The 24,570-nt window shown below is 39.5% G+C and overlaps 1 long non-coding RNA gene across 5 annotated transcripts; it reads left to right on the forward strand.

The window, feature by feature from the left end:
• The first annotated feature begins 8,622 nt into the window (after positions 1–8,622).
• LOC138757228 (uncharacterized) lies at positions 8,623–22,850 on the forward strand. Of its 5 annotated transcripts, none has more exons than XR_011353434.1 (4): positions 8,623–12,264; positions 19,959–20,620; positions 21,134–21,280; positions 22,740–22,850. It is a non-coding gene; the product is annotated as an uncharacterized lncRNA (long non-coding RNA). The 5 variants fall into 5 exon arrangements; XR_011353435.1 differs by having other exon boundaries at positions 21,134–21,274; XR_011353436.1 differs by lacking the exon at positions 22,740–22,850 and having other exon boundaries at positions 19,959–20,282; positions 20,508–20,620; positions 21,134–21,373.
• Positions 22,851–24,570: the final 1,720 nt, after the last annotated feature.

Genomic DNA, 24,570 nt, shown 5'->3' on the forward strand with positions numbered 1-24,570 from the left:
GATTACATTTTGCTTTTATGATATTGCTTTGATTTTAGAAATGAGCTGACGTCAAATAAGCACGATAACATAATATTTTTTAGAATTAAAATCAAAATTGAAGGAAGCTTTAACATCCTTGTCTCATCTTGCAGCACCGAATGAGCCATGTCACTTCTCTGAGAGAGTTATGCATTTTGTCTCACTCATTGTTCTTGCTCCATATTATTTAATTTATTTATATTATTGAGTTTATTTATTTTCAAGAAAATAATAAATTCATTTTTGATCTTAAATTATTTTCTCTTAAAACAGAAAGTAATTTACTATTTTGGCCACAGTTGAAAAGTCAATCCAACATCTGATAAGGGCAAAAGTTGGCACAGTTCACTGTATATTAAACAGATTTTGTGATGCTAAGATCTTAAACTTATGAACAATAAACATCTAATTGGACTAAAATATCCATCGAGCAGTTTGAGTGTAGATAAATGTATAAATTTTAATTTTGTTTAAATTTAAAAAAATATATATAGATACAGCATGACAACAGGCCCTTCTGGCTCACAAGTCCATGCCACCCAAATACACCTAATTGTCCTTCAAACCCCGTGTGTTTTGAAGGGTGGAACGAAAGTGGAGCCCCCAGAGGAAACCCGCGTAGACACGGGGAAAACATAAAAACTCCTTACATAGAGTGCTGGATTTGTGCTGCTGAACACATCTGAATATGAACTATTATTTTTAAAACATGCTTATGAATTATGAAGCTAAAAATAATACAAATCTCAATGCAGCTGCATAGAGTAGCTATGCATTCTGGGCTATTCCCATTTTCCTTTATTTGGTCCATATCTTTCTTATCTATATAGTATTGTAACCTTTTATGACTTCCTCTGGCTGCTCGTTCAGCGATGGACCACCCTCTGAGTGAAAACGTTGCCCCTCAGATCTCTCTTAAATCACTTCCCTCTCACCTTAAACCTATGCCTGCCAGTTCTATAATTGCATATCTTGGGAAGCACACGGTGGGTGTTCCCTTTAACTATGCCCCTCATGATTTTATAAACCTCTACAAGGTTACCCCTAGGCCTCCTAGGCTCTGAGGAATATTGATCCTGGCTATCCAACCTCTTCCAATTACACAAGCCTCTCAGGCAATATTTTAGCAAATCTCGTCTGCACCACACACAAATTAATTATATCCATCTGTAGCTGGGTAACCTGAACTGCACACAGTACTCTGACCAAAATCTTGTTCAGCTGTATCATGAGGGGCCAACATTTGTTCTCAATAACCTGTCCAATGAAACAGTGTGTCAAATGCCTTTTTTACCACCCAGTTCACCTGAGTTGCCACTTTTATTGAATTATGCACATACTGTATATTCCAAGGTCTCTCTGCTTAAGCCCTACCCTGGTTTGATTTACCAAATTGCAGCACCTCACATTTGTCAGTAATTTCCAGCAGTGTTTAAAAGCTAGTGAGAGATTTGTCCCTTTAGCATTCCCAGATGTCAGTTCTGTAATCAATAGCCAAAGCTAATTAGTCTAATGCAGTTTGTCATAGATATCTACATAATGTGGCCAAATATAACATACTCATCAATTGCCTTGTTCTTCAAAATGTTAAAATGATCCTTATGGAGATGTGATATTTTCTCCTTTATTTCTGCTTATTTTGGAATAATTAAAGCTGAAACCATGCTGATTGATCAAGTTCTAACATGAACAAAAATCTTTTGCCCACTGAAGTCTATGATAAGAAAAATATAAAAGAAATAAAAAAAAAGCTCAACTATTACATAGAAACATAGAAGATAGGAGCAGGAGTAGGTCATTCGACCCTTCGAGCCTGCTCCGCCATTCAACGAGATCATGGCTGATCTTAAAGTTCAGTACCCCGTCCTCGCCTTCTCTCCGTAACCTTTAATACCCTTATACTGAAGAAATAGATCTAATTCCCTCTTAAATATATTTAATGAACCTGCCTCTACTGCCCTCTGTGGCAATGAATTCCACAGATTCACCACCCTCTGGGTAAAGAAATTCCTTTTGCCGAATTTGAAAGAAAATATTTTTGTGATGGTTCTGCAGAACTAATGATTAAGGTTGATCAGAGCCTACAGTATTCAATTCAATTCAAGGAATTATCAGAGGAGGAAGAAAATTGCTCCAAAGATTATCTACTAGAGCAAGTATGATGCTCATAGCTATTTTAGATTATAACCCTTACAGCATCCTTGTCCGTAGCCTATGGCACCACATTGTTCCCACGAGTAGGAAGAAAAGACGCTTTCATCAATGATGTTTCATTTACATTATTTATAAAGTTTCTGCATTGGTGTCAAAATTCAAAGCAATAGGCATGACCAAAAATAGAAACTGAGGATAAGCATTACATGTTACAAGGTGTCGATAGCAATCCTGCATCTCACAGGCTCCTATGGGATTTATCAGTTTTTTATCAATGGTTTGGAGGACTTGTGGATATACTTACTGATTTATATAAAGGAAACTGTAGCTAATAAATTGTCAGAGCAAAGTATATTTTGGAATAATTATTATTTTGACTAAAATATTTTGTCAAAAATCATACTAACAAATGAGCTGTTTTTAATCACCTTGTGATTTGTGGGCTAAATGCTTCTGTTGATTGAATTCTCAAGAGTGGCAAATATTAAAAGGATAGATAAAAACATTCATTTCACTAACTTTCCTGTACTTTCAGACAACCACAATTGAATCACAAAGGTAACATCAGTGGCAGACTTGATGCTTCCATTTATTATTGATCAAAGTTACCACACAACCTTTGAATAACCAATAAAACACATTTCTGAAGATGGATCACAATCCATCAATTTCCAGTTTTTGGGTTTTTTTGTAAAAGTAAAAACACAAATGCTGGAGAAACTTAGCAGGTCAAACAGTGTCCTTTATATAGCAAAGATAAAGATACGTAACTGATGTTTCAGACTCGAACCCTTCGTCATTACTACTTCTGGTTTTTTTTTGTTCCTTTCTCTTTTGCTCGAAGACCTGCTGACATTTTCCATACCTTGGTAAACATGGGTTCTGTACCTTTACCTTTCCTAGTTAAAGGAGACTGTTTGACCTGCTGAGCTTCTCCAGCATTTCGTGTTTTTGTATAACTCTAACCTGTTGGACAAGTCCCACATTAAAGTTTACTGTGGTGATCACTGTTTCCCTTCCGGCATTTTGATTCATCCTATCACAGACACTCCTTTCTTCTGTACATCCTCCCCATCTTCTCTCAGTTTATTTGTCTCTCTCTCTCTCTCTCTCTCTCTCTTTCCCGACACTGATGATGTATCACAGACCAAAAACATTAGCCCCTTTTGTACTGCAAAGCCACAGTATTCTCGTAGACATGACCTGTCTTAGGAAGCAGTCTTGCATGTTCACACAGAATGGAAAAAAAGCTGGCTCTGTGAGTCAAAACATGCTCCACCACTGAGACTACTTACCTAGGTGGATCAAAGTCATATAAGTCAAGACCTCTTCCTCAATCTACCTAGCTTTCAAGCTCTGTATAAAAGGGGCTAGTGACCGTGTTTCTTTGCAAAGAAGTTACCTGACTTGCACATTTTCCCATCATTTTCTGTTCCTCTTTTTAATGAAAAGATTCTACTTTAACTCATATTTCCATCACTCATGGTTTCATCCAAATTTCTGTAAAACATGCCATCAGATATTGTTTGTTACAAGCGTTCCCATTCATTCTTCAGGAAATAACCGATTGCTGTAACATTCTTGCAAGCTGTGTTCAAAGCATTACTTCTTTGAGCACTGTCATTGTCCTCAATTGTAAGAGAACTCTTTTGATTCCATGAACCCAGTGACCCACTAGATATAGCTAACCTGCTGGAAATCAATTTAAAAACTTCACAATTCCCTTCCAATCACCCTTAATTCATAAATAAAATTAAGTTAATCATTGCATTTGTATACAAGTGAACTGTTGGGAAATGCTGATCAGAATCAGGGGCAACTGGAAAATGACCTAATATATGCTCACAGAATCACACTTTGATCCAACCAAAACAGACTAAAGAAATGTTCTTGAAACTTGCAGGATGGTATAACAATGGATATAGCACAATGGGTCCAGTATGGCAGTCTTACAGGAGAATTATACATAACCAGATGGAAATATTAAAAAATACAAATATTCTACAGTGCAAGTGGACCAATTTGCCAATAGACCATACTACAAGCATCCCCCAATGCATTTCACTCAGCCTCATAAATACATGCTTCCATTAGTTTCTCTCTCATGTGTTTCTTTTGTTGACTTCAGGAAAAGAAAACCAGAGGTGTATGATCCAATGATCATTGGGGGATCAGAAGCGGAGAGGGTGAGCAAATTCAAATTCCTGAGGGACTCTATCTCAGATGACCTTTCCTGGACCTATCGTATTAATGCCTCACAAGGAAAGCACGTCAGCATCTCTACTTTCTATAGAGTTGGATTCATTAGGTTAATCAGATTCTGAAGTGGTTTGATAGGGTAGATGATAAGGGGGAGAGATCATTTACTGGGGCACCTAGAACCAACGGCACAAGGTCAGGAGATATGACTGCCTATTGATGACATGGATGAAGAGCAATTCTCTAGGTCAACAACTTATGAATGCTCGATGACTTCAGGCTTGGCATCGTGTGGGTGAGAGCATTTTCAGGCTATGCTCCCCCCCAAATTAGTTATTGTGCCCCCCCCCACCCACCCGCAGCATGAATGTCACATGGTTTGTTCTCCATGCACTCAAAGCACGCATGTTTGACTGTTATGTTGGAGGGAGGGGGAAGTGTGACAGTGGCGCACGGAGGAGGTTCATGGCAGATATGGCACCCGCTCCCCTCCCACTGAATGAGTTATTGAATGGCAGTTTGTGCCCCCCACTGTTACCCTCATGCCTCCTGATTAGACATGTTCTGTCGCCAACTCTGCTCGGTGTTGAATGCATTTAAGGATGATACTAATTTTTTTAATGTTACAAGGGAAGAAAGTGAGATGGGAATGAGTTGGCAAGTAGTGTTCAGATTGAGGATGAGCCTTGATCATTTTAATGATAGAGCTAGTCCAAGAGTTGAATGATCTGTATGTGCTCCTAGACTTGATAATAAAAATGTGTTTATTGCCAGACATGACTACAGTGTACAGATGTATCAAAATTCTTTCTTGCTGCACCCAAATGGGTACTTTATTTTTAAAAATAAAGCAACTCCAACAGTATGCAATAAATTACCCCAGTATGGAAAGAGATGACAAATATAAAAGATAGATAACAAATATTCACAGTTACAGAGAGTGCAACAAAAATAAAGGGGTATTTCAACAGTGCAGACAGTCCTTTTGTAGTGTTAGAGCAGTCCATGATCAGCATAGTAATGGGAAGTTCGAATGTTTCATAGCCATTGGGAAAAGAAACTGCTCTTTAACCCAGAGATCCTGGCCTTCAGGCATCAGTATCTTCTTCCTGAGGTTAGCAGTGAGAAGTGGTGATGGGTGTCTTTTCTGATATTAGCTGCCTATTTGAGATAATGCTAACAGAGATGTCTTCAATGGAGAAGAATTTGGAGCCTATCTTGGGCATAACTATCATATATACTCATGTAATTGTCAATACTGTGTCATAGTTGAACCCCCACTTTTTTGACCCAAAATCGAGTGTTTTTATGTTTTTATGTTTTTACCCATGTAAAAGTTAACACCCCTATTTTTGGCCAAGACTTCCCACCCATCTGAGCTACTGAAACCCAGACAGCAGACCCTCACCAGGGCAGCCTGCCCACTGGAGCTCTCAATGCCTCAGCCATCCTCTCTCTGGAGCTCCAGATTCCTCAACACCAGACCCTTGCCATGGCCACCAACCAATCGTAGCTCCCAATGCCAAGGCCGCCTGCCCATTCAAACTCACGACCACGGATCCTATCCCCAGCTGCCTGCTCACCCGAGCTCCCGACTGTAGATCCTTGCCTCACACCACCCCCACCACAAGACGACCCGAACTCCCAACGTCATCTGAGTTCCCGACTGTGGATTCTAGGCCTGGCCGCTGTTAGGTCTGCTTTGTTTGAGAACGAGTGAGTCAGACACCAGACTGAGTCGAAATCAAGGTTCTTTATTACCGGATTGTAACACTTGCAACTAACAGTGTTAGTTGGAGAAGGCGCATTCTCCCGATATCAGCAAGTGGTGTTTTTTTTTTATACCTCAGGACAGGCACTTAGTAAATTATCATACCATTACATTGTCCAATGAATAAGCTGTTGTTACCCTTCTCTGTTAGTCTGCTGCACATCATCTTGTTATTGCCACACTTATCTTGAGTGTGCAAGGTCACACCTGCATCCTGTTACTCCTTAGTACTGGATGACTCCTTCTCCGGTCCCAACTCATGATGTTTTTACCTTACACCGCCCACCCATCCGAACTGTCGATACCCCAGCTGCCTGCTCATATGAGATTCCCACCATGGATCCTTACTCCAGCTGCCTGCCCAACCAAGCTTCTGACACTCCAACCATGGACTTATCATCTGGTCCCGGACACCTGAGCTGGCTATGCCTTGAATGGTCCAGGTACTTACCAAGGTGAAAAGTTTGACCTGTGTAAAAGTTGACCCCTACATTTTTTGGCCAGAAAAAGTGGTCCAAAACATTTGACGATGACACAAATATATAGAGTATATTTTCTCCATCCTGCAGATTTCTGTATTCCTGGGCATTGAAATTCCCCAATCAGTCTGTGATACAACCAGTCAAGGTACTCATGTACATCTGTAGAAATTTGATAGAGTATTCAATGGCATGCCAAATCTCCTTAGACTTCTTTGAAGATCAAAAGGATTCAGCAAAGAGGCACAGGTAAGGAAGGAAAGGTTTTTCTAATTTTTTTGTTTTTAATTCATAGACAGTGGAATGGCAGCCAGGGCAGGGACATGCTCCTCTTACAGATAGTCAGGGAAGCCAACTGCATCCTTTATGACTTCATCTATGAGAAGTGCTTCCAACTGCAGCTCATTACAATCTGTTTCGGAAATTGGAACTGGAGTTGGATGAACTCCAGATCATTCAGGGGTCAGGGGTCCAGCCTAGAAGGCTGGAGGAAGGTAGCTGGATGACAGTCAGGAGATGGTAAGGGAACAGAGAGACAGTGCAAGGTTCTCCTGTGGCCTTTCCCCTCAATAATATGTACACCATTTTGGATACTGTAGAAGGGGACGACCTACCAGGGAGAAGCCATGGCAATTATATCCCTCGCACTGAGTATGGCCATGTAGCTAAGAAAGGGAGGAGTGAGAAGAGTGAGCTGCAGTGAAAAATAATTCAATAGTGAAAGAAACAGATAGGCACAAGGATGAAGGAAAGGACCTCCAGGGTTGTGATCTCAGGATTGCTACCTGAGCCACATGCAAGTGAATTTAGGAGGATAATACATGTTAACATGTAGCTATAGAGTTGGTGCAGGAGGGAGGGCTTTAGATTTCTGCATCTTTGGGCTCCTTTCCAGAGAATGTGGGACCTGTACTAGTGGGACAGTTTCCATCTAACCTGGAAGAGGACTAATGTACTTGTGGGAAGGTTTGCTGGTGCTGCTCCAGGGGGGGCTTAAACTAGATTTGCAGGGGAACCAAAGTGCTGGAGCAGATAGTGGAGTGGAGGAGGGAAAAGATGATGTTAAGGCTCTGATTTGAATGTAAATTTTCAAACACTATGGGGACTCTTAGAATTTCTTTGATAATCTTTGATTTGTTATGAAGGTAAAAATGTTGACTAATGAGGTAGTTTATCATTCTGGTAAGAATTCTGTCTTTTGTTTGGCCAAACAGCTTCTTTCTTGGTAATGAATTTTGGTTTCATTTTTTATACAATAAAATAATATCAATGCAATATAATCTGTTTGATTAAAACATGGATTACCTTGAATTAAATGATGTGATTTATGTGTAATGTATCCTTTTGAATTTTAACATATGTTTGTACTCTGAATTTTTGGATGTGAAATATCCAGAGGGCTCATCTACTGAGGCTGTATAGATGGATCTGAGGAATGGAAAGGTTTGACAACATTAATGGGGTGGTATTATCAACTACCCAATAGTCTGAGAGAATTAAAAGAGCAAGTCTGTGAGGAGATAGGAGACAGCTGCAGGAAACATAAAGTTGTGATTACAGGTGAATTTTCCACATTTTTACTGGGACTCGCATATTGTAAAAGGGCTAGATGTCTAAGTGCATGTGAAATATGTTCAGGAAAGTTTTTTAAATCAATACATCAAGGTAACCACAGGAGAGAGTGCAATGGTATATCTCCTATTAGGGAATAAGACAGGACAGGTGACAGAAGTACATTATAAGTATGTCAGTATATTAGATGGTATTTGAATCTTAAGAATGTCACCCCTAAACTAGGAGTTTGTGGCGGTGCACAGCCAAATGGTGAACCAGCCCCCCTCTTGTATCGCCACTTGGCGGGGCAGCCATTAGGAGATGGCATTGTCAGGGGTTCTTCTTGACTCCAGCATCCCTTCCAGCACGCCCCCTTGGCAGCGATTATGATGTCACAATGCACCTGATGACTTAGGTCATGCTGCCCTTAAAGGGGCACACGGAATTTGAATGAAAACAGTCATTAACGACCATCGGTGTGGTGGCAATGATTTACTTCAGATCCTCAGAGCGGCACATTGGTGACTCCAACAGGCCCAGATGACCTTCTGGACCCAACCAACGATGGACATGGCAGAGGTTAGCGTGGTAGCCCTCAAACTTCCCCATTTCTGGCCACATTGCCCACAGACACGGTTCAGACAAGCGGAGGCACAATTCCACCTCCACAACATCACAGCTGATACCACCAAGTTTTATCATGTTGTGGGTGCCCTCGATCAGGACATAGCCGCGAGGGTGGACGATATCATCTATCGGCCACCAGCAACCAAAAAGTACACAGCCCTCAAGAATCTGCTCCTGGGGAAGTTTGGCCTCTCACTCCAGCAGCGTGCATCCAGACTCTTACATCTAGACGGGTTGGGGGACCGCAGCCCCTCAGCCCTCATGGATGAGATGCTGACCCTTGCAGAGGATCACGAGCTGTGCTTCCTCTTCAGACAGATCTTTCTAAAACAGATGCCAGAGGAGATTTGGCTCCATCTGCCTAAAGAGGACTTCTCTGACCCCCACAAGGCAGCAACCTGGGCTGATGCCCTCTGGTGAGCTAAGCAGGAAAACGAGGCAGCACTCAGCCAGATCTCCAAGCTGGTGCCCCTTCGTCAGCAAGGTTCCCCCAAGGGCAAGCCCAAAGAAGCCCAGTCATCGTGGTGCTTCTTCCATCAATGCTGGGGAGCTAAAACCCGCAAGTACTGTCAGCCTTGCGATTGCCAGGGAAACGGCCAGGCCAACCACCATTGATGGCTGCGACGGTAGGCTACATGAACAGCCTCCTCTACATCCAAGACAGATCCACAGGCTGCCAGTTCCTAGTGGACACAGGGGCTGAGCTGAGTGTCCTTCCCCCCCACAGTGCTGGAAACAGGGACTTGATCCCCAGTCCAACCCTGCAGGCTGTCAATGGCTCTACGATCAAAACCTTTGGCACTCGGGCACAGATACAGATCAGGGAAGAGAAGTACACTTGGAGGTTCATCCTGGCCTCGGTGAGCAAGGCGCTGTTTGAGGCTGACTTCCTAAGGGCGCACAGCCTGCTGATGGATGTGAGGGGGAGGAGGCTGCTCAACACCTGTACCTTCTGCTTGGTGCGCCTGAGCATGGCAGACGACACCAAGTTGGAGATTGCCACAGTCGCCGTCACCGAAGACAAATTCACTGGGATCCTCAGTGAGTTCTCTGCCGCCCTGGAGCCTCACTTCGATATCGCCTCCCCCTGACATGGAGTATTCCACAACAGGGCTAGACGGCTGCCGCTGGAGAAACTGAAGCAAGCCAAGGAGGAATTTTCCAGACACCAGGAGTTGGGCATCATTCGGTGATTGAACAGCGCTTGGTTGCCACCACTACATATGGTCCTGAAGTCATCGGGAGGTTGAAGCCCTGTGGAGACTACAGACAGCTGAACGACACTATGACTCCAGACATGTACCCAGTCTCCCATTTCCAAGACTTCGCGGCCAACCTCCACGGTGCGGGGTTCTTTTCAAAGGTCGACCTGGTGCGCGGATACCATCAGATCCTGGTCCACCCTGATGAAGTTGGAAAGACTGCCATTATAAACCCTTCAGCCTGTTCAAGTTTCTCCGCATGCCATTCGGCCAAAAGAACTTGATTGCCACAATTCTTTTTGTCAGAAGGGGACCACAGACAGCACCGCTGAAGCGGCCTTACGAGGGGCCATACAAGGTGCTCCGGCAGTTGGGTGGAACTTTTACTTTGGATGTGGGCCACTTGAAAGCCGCCCACCTAGACTTATCTCAACCAGTCCAGGTGGCCTGCCAAATGGCAGAGCTGGGCACCCAAGCGACAGGACATGTAGTAAGTTTTTTTTAGGGGGCAGAGTTGTCTGGCGGCACACAGCCTAATGGCGAATTGGCTCCTCTTGTATCGCCACGTGGTGGGGCAGCCATTAGGAGATGGCATTGTCAGGGGTTCTTCTTGATTCCAGAATCCCTTCCAGCGCACGCCCTGGCAGTGATTATGACATCACAGTGCACTAGGTGACTGAGTTCATGCTGCCCTTAAAGGGGCATGCGGAATTTGAATAAAAACAGTCGTTAACGACCATCGGTGTGGTGGCAGTGATTTACTTCAGATCCTCAGAGCTTATACACCAAGTATAAAATTCAAACATTAACAGCGAAGTCTCAATGCCCCTCCACGGGGTTCATCTGCCCAGTCTGACTGCTGTTGGCTCTGTACATCCTTTAAACAGCCTATTAAAGAAGCCGACAGTGTGTTATTTTAAAATATGCTAATAAAATTTAAACCTTTACTGGGTAATTTGCTTTTAAAATATTGAGACAGCATCACTCCACTGACCAGTGGTAAGTGTCAGACTTATACAGCGAGTACAGCTCAAAACCAACATTTTAAGTGGAAATCCTACGGGTTATCTTATTCATGAGTCATCTTATATGCTGACATATATGATATGTGTAGGGGAAAACTTTGTGTCCAGTGCCATATTTATCTTGCCATTCTTCTTCTTCTTTCTTTCTTCATTCTTTGGCTTGGCTTCGCGGATGAAGATTTATGGAGGGGGTAAATATCCACGTCAGCTGCAGGCTCGTTTCTGGCTGACAAGTCTGATGCGGGACAGGCAGACACGGTTGCAGCGGTTGCAAGGGAAAATTGGTGGGTTGGGGTTGGGTGTTGGGTTTTTCCTCCTTTGTCTTTTGTCAGTGAGGTGGGCACTGCGGTCTTCTTCAAAGGAGGTTGCTGCCCGCCGAACTGTGAGGCGCCAAGATGCACGGTTTGAGGCGTATCAGCCCACTGCCGGTGGTCAATGTGGCAGGCACCAAGAGATTTCTTTAGGCAGTCCTTGTACCTCTTCTTTGGTGCACCTCTGGAGGCCAGTGGAGAGCTCGCCATATAACACGATCTTGGGAAGGCGATGGTTCTCCATTCTGGAGACGTGACCCACCCAGCGCAGCTGGATCTTCAGCAGCGTGGACTCGATGCTGTCGACCTCTGCCATCTCGAGTACTTCGACGTTAGGGAAAAATGTTTGGCCTGGAAGTCAGCCTGAAGAAAACTGAGGTCCTCCATCAGCCAGCTCCCCACCATGACTACCAGCCCCCCCACATCTCCATCAGGCACACAAAACTCAAAACGGTCAACCAGTTTACCTATCTCGGCTGCACCATTTCATCAGATGCAAGGATCGACAATGAGATAGACAACAGACTCGCCAAGGCAAATAGCACCTTTGGAAGACTACACAAAAGCGTCTGGAAAAACAACCAACTGAAAAACCTCATAAAGATAAGTGTATACAGAGCTGTTGTCATACCCACACTCCTGTTCAGCTCCGAATCATGGGTCCTCTACCGGCATCACCTACGGCTCCTAGAACGCTTCCAACAGCGTTGTCTCCGCTCCATCCTCAACATTCATTGGAGCGCCTTCATCTTGCCATTAGTTTTAAGATAATTATGGAGAAGGATGGGTCTGGTCCGCGGGATGAGATTCAAAATTGGAAAAAGGCCAATTCTGAGGAAATGAGAAAGGATCGAGAGTATATGGATTGGGCTAGGTTGTTTCCTAGCAAAAATGTGCTCAATAAGTGGGAGGCATTCAAAGGTGAAATTTTGATATCAGAGTTTGTAAGTTCCTATAAGGTTTAAAGGCAAAATTAACAGGTATAAGGAGCCTGTTCGAGGGATAATGGGGATTTAGTAATAAAGAGAGATGTCTGTGGCAGGTATTGGCAACAAGGAGCAATTGAGGCACTTGAGGAGTATAAAAATGCAGGAAAAATCTTGAGGGAAATCAGGAGAGGTAAAAAATGACATGAGACTGCTTTATGAGACAAGGTGAAGAAAAATCCTAAGAACTTCTACAGATATACAAGACCAAAAAGATAGTAAAGGACAAAATTGGTCCTTGTTTATCAGAGTGGCCAGCTATGTATGGAGCCAAAAGAGATTAGGGAGATTTTAGCTGTACTTTTTGCATCTGTGTTTACTCAGGATTCTGGCATAGAGTCTCAGGAAGTGAGGCAAACAAGAAGAAAAGTTATGGAACAAATGTAGATTAAAAAAGAAGGGGTGCTTGTTGTCTTAAAGCAAATGAAGGTGGATGAATCCCCAAGTCCTGACAAGGTATTCCCTTGGATGTTGAGTTAGGCTAGTGCAGAAATTGAAGGGGCCCTGACATATATATTTAAAATGTCCTTAACCTCAAGTGATGTGCCAGAGGATTGAAAGGTAGATATTGTTTAAAATAAAGGCTCAAAACAAAACCTACCTAATTATAGACCAGTGAGCCTGAGATCAGTAGTAGGTAAATTATTGGAAGATGTTGCAAGACGTTGATATGCAAGTATTTGGATAGGTAGGGACTATTATGGATAGTCAAAATGTCTTTTGTGCCTGGTAATTTGTGTTTACAAACCTTATAGAGATTTTTGAGGAGATTAACAGGAAAGGAGATGAAGGTAAGCCTGTGGATGTTGTCTACATGGACTTCAGAAAGGCCTTTGATAAGTTCCCACATGAGAGGCTAATCAGGAAGGTATGTTCATGGTGAGGTAATAAACTGAACTAGACATTAGCTTTATGGGAGAAGCCTTAAAATGTTAGTGCTGGGTCCTTTTTTGTTTCTAATCTGTATATATGGTCTGGATGATAATGCATTAAATTGGATCAGCAGATTTGTAGATGAAACAAAGTTTGGAGGCACTGTGTACAGCAAGGAAAACATTGAAAGGCTGGAGAGTGATCTGAACCAATTCAAAAAATGGCAGCTGAAATTTATTTCAGACAAGAGTGAGTTGCTGCATTTTGGAAGGACAAAGTAAGGTGAGGACATAAATGGTAAATGGTGGACCATTGAGGAGTGCAGTAGAAAAGAGGGATCTAGGGATTTAGATAGATAATTCCCTGATAGAGAGCATCACAGGTAGATAGGGTCATCAAGAGAGTTTTTGCAGCTTTGCCTTCATAAATCGAAGCATTAAAGTTGGGATGTTATGGTAAAGTGGTAAAAGACATAGTGAGATCAAATTTGGAGTATTGTGTGCATTTTTGGTCACTTAACCACAGGAAAGATATAAATAAAATTGAAAGAAAATCCAGAGAAGGTTTACTAGTATGTTGTTGGGAGTTGAGGAATGAGTAACAGGGAAAGGTTAAACGAATTAGGTCTTATTTCATGGAGTATAGAAGAATGAGAGGATGTTTACTCAAGGTATTTATTGTATTTTCATTATATAATGTGCACATGCATATAATGTGTACATGTACATAAAGTACAGAAAATCATAAATTGTGTAAAATATTTGTGTATAACACGCACATGCATATACCCGCAGGGATGTACTATTCTAAATTCTGATTGACAAAAGCAATTTGTATTTAAATAGAACATGAGATAAAGCACGTTGCTGTCACAGATAATCTCCTGCAATTAACACCCAATAAACTTCCCCCAGAGGTGTAAATCACCCATTATATAGATGATATCCTGCTGCAACATTATTAACAAGCGGAGAAGAATCAATTAAATAAATTGAAGACAGAGTTCAGAGTTAAACAGGATGTTAATTCTAAAGTCTCAAATCAAAGGCACTTGATATGTTAATTTCCTCCCTCAGGGATGGGTCTGGGCAATTAACATTGATACAGTTCCAATTTCCTAGCCAGAATGTCCTGTTTATGGGAATACCATAGCATTCAGTACATAGATATTCCCAAGATCAAAATTTCCCACACCTATTAATTGTATGCATTCTTTCAACATGTAAAAATATTCTCATATAATGCACACATGCATATAATGCTCAAATGATGCCAGGTTTGTAAAATACACATATAAAGTGCGGGTTATATGTGAAACCAAAAAGATTTTACTCTAGCACACTTGATAATGTTGCTAGATTGATTGATCAGTTTATTACATTTAGCAATGATATTGGCCTGTAAGATTCATATTTTAAAAAATCTCTATCTTTCTTTGGTAATAATTACATTTGAAAAAGATTCTGATAGAGAATGAGATTCTGCTGCTTGTTTCAACTCCTCCATAAAAGGAGCATTAATAAATCTTTAAATTTCATAAAATTCAGGCAGAAAATTATCCTCCCTGGTGACTTACCACTTTGGAAAGGACTAAGAACCTCAATAATTTCTCTTGCCATAAATGGAACATCTAAATCTCTTTTTTATCTTGACAATTCAAGGTAGATAAATTAATTACAGATAAAAAATATAAATTTTAACCTCATCTCTATTAGACTGGGATCTACAAAAAAAAACTAAAATAAAAATCCGTAAATGAATCATTTATTTCTTGAGGTATAAAAGTCATCTTAGATTTCTTTTTAATAGCATTAATTTTTCTACAACAGTGGTTCTCAACCTTTTTCTTTCCACTCACACACCACTTTAATAATCCCTATGCCATTGGTGCGCTGTGATTAGTAAAGGATTTCTTAAGGAGGTATGTGAGCAGAAAGGGAAGGTTGAGAATCAACCATTTGTTACTGAAATATTTTGCTTGATAAAAATTGTCATTGACCCATTTCCTTTGGAGTTATGAAACAATGCATGTAATGAGTCAATTAGGTACTATTAAAACAGTGGTTTTCAAACTTTTTCTTTCCACCTGTTTTCAATTGGCAAACTGAGCTCTTTCTCCCAATTCATAAAACTTTTGTTTAGTTCTCTCAATTAATTTTTCAGTCCTATAAGTCTGAATCATTTTATAATAGTATTTCTCCTTTATTAAACTTTTCCTTTTTTCATCAGAAGCCTTTCTCTGCAAATCTTTTTTTCCAATTGATCAAATTCTTTGCTATAGTCCTTCCTAATTTTAGCTGAATAACTTATTATATGACCTCTTAAATAAGCTTTCAAAGCATCCCATAAAATAAATTTATAATCCACTGAATTAATATTAATTTCTTTAAAAATTCTTGAATTTGTTTTCTTATAAAATCACAAAAATCTACTCTTTTTGACAATGTAGAATTAAATTTCCATCTATAAAATAATGTTTCATTTTCAGAAACTCAACATGATATCAAAAGTGGTGAATGATCAGATAAAATCCTAGCTTTATATTCCTTTTAACTGTGCCAACATTAAAAACATATCTATTCTAGAATAAGAGTCATGCCTATAAGAATAAAAAGTATCGTACTTTTCCTTTGGATTTAACCTTTGCCAAATATCAATCAAATTCAAATCCTTCATCAATGTCAAAATCCTCATCGCAGTTTTAGTCCTGGTGACTGACTTTTATGACTCATCCAAAATTGGATCAAGACAAAATTTGAAATTTCCTCCAATTAAGACCTTTTCATGAGCTTCAGCAAGATGCATAAAAGGATCATGAATAAATCTTTCAGCATCAATATTAGGTGCATAAATACTCATAAGTGTCCACATCTCTGAATAAATTTGACGATATACCAAAACAAACCTCCCAGCAGAATCCATAACTACAGATTGAATCTTAACAGGTAAATTCTTATTAATCAAAATAGCAACCCCACTTGCTTTAGAATTAAACAATGAAGATACCACTTGACCTACCCAATATCTTTTTAATTGTTGATGCTCTTTCTCAGTTAAATGTGTCTCTTGTAAAAAAGCAATATCAACATTCATTTTTTAATGAGTTAAAACTTTTTCTTAATTCTATTAATAATCCAATTTATATTAAAACTTACAAAATTTAATACATTACTAACCACCATTTCTTAAATCCAAAAATTAAAGAGCTCTCACCCACACCCCCCACATTGGACCCCCGCTCCATAAAAATCTTCAATCACATCTGATATCTCCAAGCAGAAATGAATAAAAAGAAAAGAGAAGTAAACCATAAAAAAAATAAATAAAAACCCTTGAAAAAAAATAAGTACGGATAAAAAAGAACCAGTACTACTTCCCTCTATTGTGCGGGATGCATCCTTCACCACATGGTTACGGAAGGAGAAGATAAACATTCTGCCTCCCTCCGACAGAATATGCATTACTTTAATTAAACAGTTAATTTATAAGTGTAAAAAGCTTCTTCAAGGTCTTTATTCACTTGGTCATCATTGATCTCAACCAATTCTTGCTGCTTCAAGACCTGTTCTGCAACTTGCATCTTCTCAGGCCAGTCTGCCAAAACTGATCTCTGCACATCCATTCATTGATCTTGTTTAATATTTGGAAGAGAATTCACAAATTCAAAAGCTTCTTCTTTATTTGTAAAATAAAAAGGAAAATTATTTTCTCGAGAAAACACTTTAAGTATAGCTGGGTATCGAAAAGAAAATTTATATCCTTTTTTTCTGGAATAGTAATTTCACAGGATTAAATGACATACTTAAATCCACAAAGAAAAATAACCTGTTATTTCCCATTATTAATGGACCTTGATATCTTCAGGCATTTTGTACAGCCACTCTTAATATCGTTTCTTTATCTTGATAACATAAACATCTAATCAAAGTTGAGCGTGGTGCTTGTCCTGGGAATGGCTTCTTTCTATTAGCCCTATGTACTCTATCCAGTTCAAGTCAATTTGTGAAATTCTCAGGACCCAGAACTTCTGGAATCCAATTTTGAATAAAATTGTACTGGACTAGAGCCTTCAAAATCTTCAACCAACCCAACAATCTTCACGTTATTCCTATGATTACGATTTTCCAATACATCAATCTTTTGTAAAAAGTTATTTCCTTTGCATATTGTAAGCCATAACAGAATCTTCCATTTTATTAACTTTATTATCTTTACATTGTTCCACTTCATAACAATAATCTTGAATATCATCTTTAATTTTCTGGACTTGAATGTTAACTTTATCAACCGCTTTAGTATATTTTGCCATTTCTCCTTTAATATTTTTCATTTCACCCTTAACATATTCAAATTGTGCTTTAACATCACTTCTAACAGATATAAATTGCAAATCCATATGGTTACACATTAACAGCATTTGGTTGATAATTATAGACGTTTGTTCTTGAAGTTCCATACCTTGGGTTCTGGCTTCAGGAAATCTGAATTGTATTGCTTCAATCCCTTGAATCAATTGAGCTTTATCTTTTTCATATTTAACTCCTGCTCCCTCCAATTCTTCATAAACTATTTCTTCCTTCTCTTTATCTTGATCGTTATCGTTTTGTACTTCTGAATCACTTCCACATGGTCCTGATTCAATATCTAATTGAATCAACTGCTGTATCAGACTTGCAAGCTACTGACTACTGTAGAGCTCGTCGAAAGAACCAAAGACTTGTTGATCCAAACCAAGGCTTTTATTAGCAAAAGACAGGAGCTCTTCACAGGTGGCCGACCAGTCTGGAATGATCTGACCTGGCTAGGGACACAACCCTTTAAGGCCCAGACAATAGGCGTGGCTTAGCTCTCAGCCAATCGCTGTAAGCACAGTCTAGATACAGTAACTATATACACTATGTACATTGGTGATAGATCTGTACTATCACAACTACAGCTTTGATTGGTTCAGCTGTTTCCCATAGTGAAATAGCTTGTTCTGTTGTGCACATATGTGAAATTTTGCACATGTGCAGTTGTTTTTGTGGCATCTGTAGTTCAATTTCAGTTATCTTCTTCTAAACTCCAACACCTTCTTCTCTGGCTCCTCAGAGAGAAGGTGCTGGAGTCATATAGATCCTTGCCATCGCAGCATGAGTCACTCTTGGAGAAGAAGGAACTTGAGCCCAAGAGTCCATCGTTAAGGTAGGCCCAACTTCTTCAGCTATACTAATCTCTTTAGCAACTGCTTTCTTAGTCATTTGAATCTTTCCTTGAAGCCATACTATATAGATTTGTAAATAAATTCCTAAAGTTTTTAAGTTACAGAAAATTTGAAAAAAGTTACTTTTAGTTAGTTTTTGATTAATTCTACTGGGATCTCCAACTTACGCCATAATTCCATTCCCCCTCAACACTGATCCTTGTGGAATACCATTGTAATATTTTAGCAACTACCCCTTTCTCCTGTACTTTGCAGTTTATTTTGTCACAGTCCAGCTATCCACTCTGCTTCTTGTCTCCTTACTCCACATGATCTGACCATAACTTTATTAACCACAAACCTTCTTTTGGATCATGTGATTGTTTCAATTATAATTTAATTTCTACATTATTACTGTTAAGAACTAATAATGCTTTTAATTTTGTTAGGGACTAAAGGGACTTTGTTAGCACTAATAAAAGAACAGCAATGGAAATTTCACCAAAGGTAAATTCAAAATAATAGTTTTTATTAACTATTAATAACAACATTTCTTATCTCTAAACTTAACTCTAAATTAAACTGCACTATGTACAAATGTAAATGTTTATCTGTAATAAAGTCTCACCCTGAAAAATTAATTTTTCTCTTGCTTGAAGGTCTTAAATCTTCAGTTCAGAAATAATTATAAACATCATATCTTCAGGCTTCTTTACTCACAATTCTTTTGATGAGATGGCTTGAACACTACCAATGTACCTTCTGTGAAAAGGAAAATACAACTCCTGCCTTGCCAGGATCAAATCTTCTTCTTTTTAATTAAGATTTTGGAATCTGTTTTCCAAACAATGAGATTGTCTTCTATATCTGTTCGAAGTGGCTTCTCTTTTGAAATCTACTTATTCTGTGTTCCCCTTTTGTTTAGAAGTAACACATAACAGCAACTATTCTGGTTATTGTAATTCAACTTTGTCTTCCACAAGGTTCCAATTCTTGTGTATGTCAACACAGGGCCTTGACTGATCCAAAAATGTCTGAATTCAATAATATATTTCTCCAAATCATGTGACAGTTACATCATCAATGAGGTCAGTCACAATTCTTGGAAACCACATGACTATCAGTTACATTTTTACCAAACTTCAGGCCTTTCCAAAACCATTCCATGTCTATAAAAACCTCTGACCTCATTTCTGTTGAAGAAGCTTAAGTGGTTTATTTTATAAACAGATGGCTTCCTTCAGCAGTTCTTATTGCACATTTAGATATTTAATTTTTACTAAAATAAACACTCCATTGTTCTTGAATAATTAAGACCCACTTCAAATACATGAGCTCTGTCTTTCTAGACTCTGACTCCAAACTGACACTGCTCTGAGTGCAATGATGGCTCTGCAAACTTGCTGCAATCTGTGTGTAACCCTGTTCCAAGTCCACAACGTTGCCTAAGATATATTTAAAAGATATATGGCTTAACCTCATCATAAATATTAATATTAGGACAGATCCTTTACAATTATACATTTGATTATGGATTTATTATAACCTCTTTTATTTCTTATATATGATTTCAGACTTGCTATGTAACTCGCTTGAAATTGTGAGAATGTTTAAAGAACACTGCATACAGATTTACTCCAACTCCAAAATTACTTCAACTAGCCTTTATTTTTTTTGCAATTGTGAAGCTGAGAGGCTACTTGTTTCACTTCATTCTGGGAGGTGTGACAGAATCTACTGAAGAATAAAAGAAAAAGTCAAAATGTTAAACACAGAAAACACAATTGCTCAGAATGAATCAACAAAAAGTCTTATTGGCAGGTCATCTATTCGGCAACTGGAAAAGTTTTAAAAGAATGATGCAAACTTTACAAGAATGCATCAAGTCTCATTAAGCAGTAAGAAAAATGACAGAACTGTTTTACTAATTTCCTGTGTAGACTTTGAAATAAACAAGACTGACTGTGCTCATATTGAAAAGGAACTGGGATTTTGGCCTTAATGCTCACTCTCCCCCAATATAGGTGGGAAAGGTTCAGATGGACAAAAATTTTAGAAAAACAGTGGGCGTAATATGTTGCTTTGCTTGATGTGTACTACATGCCTTACATTCATTTCCTTAGTACAATGACAGATCTCGAAACACAGTGTAAATGCAGGGCTCCTCGTCAATCTTGGAGATGCAAGACCTTGCAAATGCTGGAATCTGGACCAAAATAACTGTTTGAAGAATTCAGTGAGTCAAATAATATCTGTGGAGGCTATTTTTTCCAATGGAATACATTTATTCATTTCTATGTACCATTGCTGTATTCTCAGGCTATCTTCTAATTTCCAGGTTGACATAATACATTTTTTTTGCTACAGTTAAGGCTATCAAAATAAATCTTTTTTGTGCTCCATCCAAATCGAATCCAAGTTCTTTACTTCTTATATTATTTAGAAGAAAGATCTCTGGATTTTTTGATATGTTGCTTTTTGTGATTTTATTTAATACCTGGTTTAGATCGTCCCAAAACCTTTCCACTTTCTCACATGCCCAAATTGCATGTACTGTTGTTCCTGTTTCCTTCTTACAGCGAAAACATCTGTCTGATACTGTTGGGTCCCATTTACTTAACGTTTGGGGTGTGATATATAGCCTGTGTAACTAACTATATTGTATAATGCATAACCTCATGTTTATTGTATTTCTCATAGTTCCGGAGCATAGCTTTTCCCATGTTTCATTCTTTATCTTTATGTTTAGATCTTGAATTTAAGAAATAACATCACAGTATTCGAATAAATTTGGGAACCATACATGGAACACAACAGAGAAGTCCTACCGCGGACCTCCACCACTTAAAATGACAGAAGGAGAAGAAGACGAAATGAACTGACCCATTATGTAAAAGTAGAAGACACAAATTTCTTGTTTATTTTCATTGTGTGATGACATTGTTTAATGGGTTTAATGTATCATATAGGTTGAACGTTGAGTGGATGGGGAGGAGGGGGGGGTGAAGGAGGGAGGGAAGGGAGGAGGGAAAAGGGGAGAAAATGACACTGTGTATATTCAAGAGGGAAATGTTTGTGTGTATTTTGGTCAGTATGGTTCATAGTGTGAAAAAAAAAATCTGTGGAGGGAAAGGGATAGTTGGTGTCTTAGGCCGAGGACCTGCATTAGGACTGAGAGTGTAGAGGGTGGTTGATGATAGGTGGATCCAGAAGTGAGAGATGCTAGGCTGATAATGCCAGGTGGTGAAGGTGGGATGAAGCGGGGTGGTGGTGGGGGTGGGGGGGGGGGGAATGGGACAGGGATGGAGAGGGCTGGAAGGTAAGCTTAGAGATAGACGATAGTAGATAATGAGTGAAAAGAGATCAGAAGAAGTGAAACCATGGGCAGATGGAGCCTGGAAGGTTAAGGTCAGGAGGTAGGTAAAGGCCAGGGCTGGAAGGTGATAAGTACAACCAAATAAGGGAGGGAGATAAGATGAGAAGAAACCCAGGTGTAAAAGGTGTGTGGGTGTTTGGGAGATGGAAAAGCTAAACAAAAGGAGAGAGAGAGAGAACATAAATGAACCAATAGGAATGGGAAAGTGGGTTACCTGGGTTTCTTCTTCACAGTATACCCCCTGTCCCCTATATAATTTAATCTGTCATGCATTTTGAATAAATATGTTAAAACATAAAATTGGTGGAAAAACTCTTTAACAATACAGCATGGTAGAAGGCCCTTTCGGCCCATAAAACCTGTGCAGCTCAATTAAACCCCATTAACCTCCCAACCCCATTTATTTTGGAGGATGGGAGGAAACCGAAGAACCTGGGGAAAATCTGCACATGTCACGGGGAGAAGGTACAAATGCCTTACAGACAGAACCTGTTTCAAACCTGGCTCACCTGCGTTAACAGTGCCGCCCAAACTTGAAAATTACCTCCTTCAAACACTAAAAATTATTTGTAGAGCCTTAGTGAGCTCATTAAAAAGTATTAAAAATGCCACCCTCTCAACTTATCAAAACATGATTTCTTCTGTTGCACCTTGCCATTAACCAAAGTTTTCTGAATGAGGAAACACATCTAAATGACCAACCTTGGTCAAGTTAAGTTGAACCATCTTCATAAATTCCTCTCTTCTACCAAAGTGCAATACTCCAGGAGATATTTCCCCATTTGTTAAATTACATTTAATGCTACATGGTTACACATTGTCAAAGAACATATTGAATAAATTGCATAATTTGAATAATTTGGAATCCAACTGTGTTCCAGTTTTATAGCTCAACAGTTCTCCAGCAAAAAGAGAAAACTTGGTGTCAAGTTTATGTAACATGGGTCTTATTTTTCTGTAATCTTTCTATCTCTTGCAGCTTTTCCACAGAAGTTGGTCTGAAGATCCTAACTTTAAGTCAGATGATGCCTGTTTGAATCACCTTCACCTTTTCTGTTCAATAAAATGTCAGAAGAGTGTAATTAAACAATGGGTCTCTTAAACTGATTTGTGACATTTGCAAAGATAAGATTCAAATTGCTGTCAACAATTTCCAGCCAATGGACCACAGTCATGGATATTTTAGAATTCTTCATGGCTAACTAATTGTAGAGATGATACCCGGCTCCAGGGAAACATAAAAATCCTTGTGCCACATAAGATACAGCAGATGTTGGAATCTGGAGCAAAATCACAATCTGGTGGAGGGACTTAGCAGGTTAAGCAGCATCAATGGGAGAAAAAGAAAGGTCAATATTTCAGGCCAGAACCCTTCATCAAGAGTGAGAAGGCAGAAGGGATAGAATCCTTAAACCTATGAGATAGTTCCTGCCAGTTGGCACCAAGGAAAGCTTCAACAAGAATGATAATTTAATCCATTCCATCTATATCTCAGTCTGCCATTCTTGCATATTGGACTTCCCAGGGACCATCAGTGCAAAGGACCATGAAGGCAGACTACTCACTAATCTGCTGATAGAGTCTTCATTCCTGCTATAAGTCTTTCAGGCTGAGGGTTCCTTTACACATCTCAAAGAAATGGTGCTCTGTAGTTTAAAGTCAATTTAGAGAATGGAGCAAGAATATCCATGGATGGGAAATTCAACTCTTCATCTTATGTTCTGACATTTTTTTCAGAGTAAATTTCCCCAAATGACATTATCAATAAGCATATTGTGCATCAGCATGCACAATATACCAAATTCATCTACAGTGTCTACTCAAAGAACAGCCATGTTTTAATAATTCTCTTTCCCTAAAGACAGGGCTTTTGAAAGGTCCATCATTCAAACTGCATTCTTCATCCTCAGTGAGCTGAGTGATCTACTGTGACTTCAGTGTAAGCCTGATATGCCTGATGTTGGTACTTGTGGAGAGTGGGGCTGTGATCACACTCAGCTTCCACCACTGATGTCTGCCATATTTTAATTTGCTGCTCATTCCTGCCATAGGGAGGTCACCCAAATTCCATAATTTAGGAGAGATGATATCATTTACTTTCTCTTCAGCTCATAGGATTAGTCAGAGTGGGAAAAGAGTGGGAATAGACATTTGCTTGAAAGATGTAGGTGTTCCCAGTAATGAGGTTCCAAGGCTGCAGTTAGGTCATTGCAGAGACCTCTATGATAACATTCATGTGGGAGTCTCCTGAGAAAATGCAGATGCTGCAATCTAGAGCAACAAACAATTTGCTGAAGGAATTCAGGGAGTCAAGCAGGATCAGCAGGAGAAAAAGAATTGCCGACATTTTGGCCTGGAACCCTTCATCAGGACTGAAGAGTTTAGAGTAGTGAAAGTCAGTATAATGTGGACAGGGTGGAAAGGTTGGACAGAAGACAATGAGGATTGGTTAACCAAGGAGGGGTAAAGAAGACAGGCAGCTGAAACTTTCAGGAAATAATTTAGAAGATACAGTCAAACCACCCAATAAAAAAACCTGTCTGAGGAAACCATGTTGCACAGGCCACTGTGGTAAATACAATGATAGATATCTTATACACAAACTAAATTAAAACCTCCATTCATAACACTGGTTTAGGAATATGTAGGAAAGGCAAATGATATATAAAGTTAGATCAAAGATAAATATTGGTGGAAAAGACTTAAATGACCTTTTCCTACTTCTATGTATTCAAATTTTAAAATGGAGAATTGTAGGTGCCTGGATAATGTTGCCAGAAAAGGTTGTAAAAGGAGATACCATAGCAATA

Source organism: Narcine bancroftii, chromosome 3 (genome assembly GCF_036971445.1).
Source record: "Narcine bancroftii isolate sNarBan1 chromosome 3, sNarBan1.hap1, whole genome shotgun sequence".
NCBI lineage: Eukaryota > Metazoa > Chordata > Chondrichthyes > Torpediniformes > Narcinidae > Narcine > Narcine bancroftii.